This window comes from Pteropus vampyrus, unplaced genomic scaffold, assembly GCF_000151845.1.
Source record: "Pteropus vampyrus isolate Shadow unplaced genomic scaffold, Pvam_2.0 Scaffold35, whole genome shotgun sequence".
NCBI lineage: Eukaryota > Metazoa > Chordata > Mammalia > Chiroptera > Pteropodidae > Pteropus > Pteropus vampyrus.
In genome coordinates, this window is record NW_011888816.1 from 3,663,166 (window position 1) to 3,667,947 (window position 4,782).

Below are 4,782 nucleotides of genomic sequence, written 5' to 3' on the forward strand. Positions count from 1 at the left end.
CCACAGGTGCTCATTTTGCCCCTGGTCAAGTCACAGGTCTGTTGGCTGCCTTCAAGAAGTTGTAATTAGATGTGGTTGGAAGGGGGATAGTTCTGTTGTGCGTAAAGTAAGCTCTGTACATGGTACATTGGGAGCAGGGGTAGGCAGTGAACTCAGTAGGAGTCTGGCCTTCTGTCTCATGCGACTTTTAGTCTGGCCTGAGCACTGGAGACCCTCCGGTCTTCCAGACGTGATCAGACTGCAGCACTAGAGACTAGGGACCCGCCACCCCATCTCTGTTCGCACCTGTGCCTTAGAGACAGACTGAGGGAAGAGTGAACTAAATCACTGCTTTACGAGGGTGCTGTGGTCCCCTGGGTCTCTTGGTGACCTTACAAAAGATGTTCACGTCTCTGGAGTCACTGGGCTTTCTCGAGCCTTGCGGAAGCTGAGAACTAAGGACCTGGCTCTCTCTGGCAAGGCACAGCCAAGCCCTGTTTGTTTATACCTCACCGATTCGGCTCACACAGACCCTGATCGGTGAGTGAGTTTGTGGCTGTGGAAGCTCTTCAGGAAGTGTGATTCATTGTGCAGACGTGAGGGACTTCTGCTGACCTCTTTTGATGTTTCCTGCTGTAAAACGAACAATACTCACGAGTGTCACACATACATTTGCTCTTGTTTCCCTGGGCCTTATTGCGTATGTTCAGTTATATTTATCTCTCTTAGAATATAATGTTCTTGAGGCAGCGTAAGGAGTGGAACGTAGACTTTGGAGGCAGAAGGAGTTGTTCGGGCCTCTCTGAGCTCACTTAGCTTCTCTGATGCCCATTCTCTGTAAAGCAAGAGTAATAATACGTACATTCTAGAATTGTTTTTGAAAAAATGAACAATGTAAGTAAAGCACTTGCACAAACCCTGGCATTTCACAGACATGCTAAATGGTAGCTTTTACCGTGTTCTCTAGGACAGCGGTCCCCAACCTTTTTGGCACCAGGGACCGGTGCTCCCATGGGAATCTAATGCCTGACGATCTGAGGTGGAGCTGAGGCGGTGATGCTAGCGCTGGGGAGCGGCTGCAGATACAGATGAAGCTTCGCCTGCTCACCTGCCGCTCACCTCCTGCTGTGTGCCCATTTCCTAACAAGCCACAGACTGGCACCTGCGGGTCTGCGGCCTGGGGATTGGGGACCCCTGCTCTTGGAGACCTTGTGTAGGGACCCAGAAATACCAAATTGTGTTTACCGGGAGTGAATGCTACAACTGTGCTGAAACTTCATCATCATCTCAAACAACATTTGAGACCTCATGCTTCTTTTTGCCTCCTCTCTATTCATTTACCTTTTTAGCTTATTAAATCAGCAAATCTGCCAGTTCGTATCTTCCCAATACGTTACTACTTGTGTAGGGAACAGGTACTGATGTAAACAAGCAATACATCAGGGGTTTCCTAGAGTTTACCTTGCCCTCAGTCAGCCTAGCGTAGATGCTGCCAGCAAGGCAACGCGTGGTCCATGCACCGGAATGGCTCCACTGGAAGGAGAGGCCCCCCTTTTTCTGGGGACACTAGAGCAGGTTTCTTAGAGAAGGTGTTATCTGAGATGAATTGAAACACACGTGTTTGGTTTAGATGTGAAGATAGGAGGGAAAGGCATGCCAGATACCGGGCACAGCAGGAGCCAAGAGTATGGAGGCAGGAAAGGAAGTTTTCGATGGAGAGTTAAAGGCGTGAAAGGGAAGAAGGGGAAGAAATGAATTCAGCAAGATGGGTCAGAGCCCGATCCGGGTCGGGCATGGCTATCTCTCGATTTTTGAAAGCTGAGAGGAAATATCCGTCTTGTCTGTCGCAATGTCGTAGGCTGTCAGGCCTCAATTTTTTAGACTATAAACTCTACATTGGCAATATTCAAAATAAGAGTTCTGTATGATTTAACCCAAAAACGAAGAGACATTTGCATGCCAAAGACTTGAAAGCAGTATGCACACGGCAAGGCTAGTTAGCACATGTGTCACTAGACTGGGTCTACTCTTGGAATAAACTTTAAAGCTGATACAACGCGCCTTTGAACTCAGCCGCGGTGATGGCACTTTTATTTAGTGCCTGTTCTGTTTGGGGGAAAAAGTATAAATCTTTCCTTGAATCCTATGATTTTTTTTTTTCTCTTTTTCTAAATACTTGTTCCTATGTCTAAAAAGGGGGATTCCAGAAACTAAATTCTGTAATTGGAGTTCTTTGAAGATAAATCCTGAGTAATGTCTCATGCATTACAGGTTATTTTTAAGCGTTAGGAAACTTGGAAGCTCATCAGAAAAAGCAGTGAGTCCCATACGTGCCCGAGCCCTCCAATCCAAACGGCGGGCTCAGACTCCGCCGTCACGTGCAATGCTGCACCCTTAAAAATGCTCGGAAATATTTTTTTAAATGAATTACTTCAGAAAAAAAGAAGTCAAAGGATCTAGTATCTCTGCCCGCTGTCATCTTTTTCAACCGTTTTATTTTACGTCAGTTTTATTTTCCACGGCCCACGGAAAGTGTCCTGCTTCCTTATCCATTGTGTAGTAATTATGAAAAGTCATCCACAATGAAAATTACCGTAATCCAAAAGCTTGAAAATATTAAACCACTCCCACCAATATTAAGTGGCTGGATTCTTCTGCTTGCCCCTGTCAGCGTCCCTCGCTCCACGCATCCCCCGTAGACGTGCCTGTCCCCTTCCTGGCACCAGCTGGAGCGCTGAGCGGGCGTTTGCTGTGCTCACCTTCTGCCGAGGAGGACCAAGGCCCTCAGCGTGCCCAAAGGGTTAGAGCTGAGACTGCCGAAGACGAAATCTAGTGTTACTTGTGGGGCGTGTGCAAGAAGGAGGTGACAGGAACTTCCAAGAGACGGGTAAAATTAAGTCCTGCATGTCATGATGTGTCCAGACGTGAGCGGTGGCTTATGTAGAAGGGGACAAGACCATCCCGGTGCTGTGTCCTCGGTGCATCAGACAGCCCACTCAGGAAACATGTACCCAGGATAAAGCCTGGAGTCTTAAACATGGCGTTCGAAGTCCCTCCCACTCCCCCTGCAGCGACTCGCCTAACGGTCCCCCCACCCCCCATTGGCCGGATTATTGTTCAGCGTGGAGCTAGCTGTTCACCTGGAGCAGTGTCCCTACCTCCTGTCCTCAGCCCTTCCCTGGCAAATCCCTGTCCCCCGCCCATCCCTCCCAAAGGTCTCAGTTTGTAGCCTTTTCTGACCAGAGGCAGTTAACACCTTGTGCTTCCTCCCCTCCTACCGCACCCCCCAACCCCCGTGGCATTTCATGGCATCGTTATGTTTCGTTTGTGTGTGTGGACTGCATGGTCTTTGAGGAACTGTCATGTCTACATCCCGGTAGCATTTAGCAGAGTGCATGGAACATACACAGAAAACAGCCCGACGCTGGGATGGAGAGAGGACAGACGAACAAGAGGAAGGGAAGAAGGAGGGAAGAAGAAGGGGAGAGAACTGAATGTCTCCAAGGGAGGGAGCTAGGCACTAGGAATAAAACACGAGTAAAAAATCCCGCAAGGAGCTCGGAGCCTATTGGGAAGAGAGACGCGTACTAGATTATTAAAAACACAGCATAAGACAGCATGTGACAGTGGTGCAAACCAAGTGTCCTGACCCCCTTCAGGCCAGCTCCTGAGCACGCGAGGCCTGTGACAGGTCTCAGGAGCAGGCTGGGAGCAGGGCCGTTTGGCTGCTAGGACCAGGCAGTCGGAGAGTGAGGTTGTCCTGGATGGAATGCTGGCTCACCGGGTGGTCTTCTGCAGCCACAGTGTCCACAGGACCCACCTCGCTTCCTCCCACGATGGTTGGATCAAGCCCGTGCTTTGTGTAGTGACACTTAGGCTCCCTAGACTTAACCTGCCCCAGATGCCAGAAAAGCACTGAGGGCCTCCCTCTGATCCCTGCAGTCATTCATTTCTCTCTTATGTGGACAGGGAGGGGAGACTTCCACCATTAGTATCATTCAGATGAGCCACCGAACTGAGAAGATTTACCTCTAAACCAGAGCTCGCCCAAGCTCAGTGACCGCTGTGATGTTGCTGTAATAAGGAATATGGGCGGCCAAGTATATACAAGATGATCAAACGTGGGCATCGACAGATAGGACCGTGTTTCAAGTGTTTAAAAATATAAAGCTAACATAAAGATGCCCAAAGTGCTAAGTGAGTAGCTGTTATTTTTATTATTTTTTTTTTTATTTTCCCGCATAAATTGTATAAAATTAAAGAGACGAGCACATCAGCCCTTCTGCAGGAACTGGCTGGCCAGTTTCCTGTTTCTGTCCTGTCAGGAATCCTCACGAGGTTGGGGTGGGAGAGAACAAGATAATTAGCATTAGGCTTTGGAAGAAGCTTCCACGGTGGCAGAGGCTTATTCATTGTTCTGTACGAGTACAATGCAATGGGAACTCAAGAGGATCAAATTAAAACAAGACCACAGCTTATCAGTGGTTTACTTTTAGGTTCGTTTGACTCTTTATTAGGCAGTAGCTGCTCGCGTATTTCTTATATGACTTGAGCTCTGATAACAGTAGCAACATCCTAATTATTTGGGGCCTCTGCATCAGCTTCGATAGCAACATAGACAAGGAAAATCTATTAAAAACCTCGGGCTCCATAACTCGAGACGGAAGCCTGAGATCGTAGTGTAAATCATGAGCCTGGCAGGCGTTCCGTCCCCTCTGCATTCTGATCTCTTTCCCATGGATGTCAAGTGGCCCGTGGCTGTGCATTTCTGATATGGCCGGGTGCATTAGCCTGTTTCCATGC

The 4,782-nt window shown here is 48.4% G+C and overlaps 1 protein-coding gene across 1 annotated transcript in view; it reads left to right on the top strand.

Annotated features, from left to right (window-relative positions):
- Positions 1-4,782, top strand: part of ULK4 (unc-51 like kinase 4) — a 406,030-nt gene that overhangs the window by 336,262 nt on the left and 64,986 nt on the right. The window lies entirely within an intron of this gene.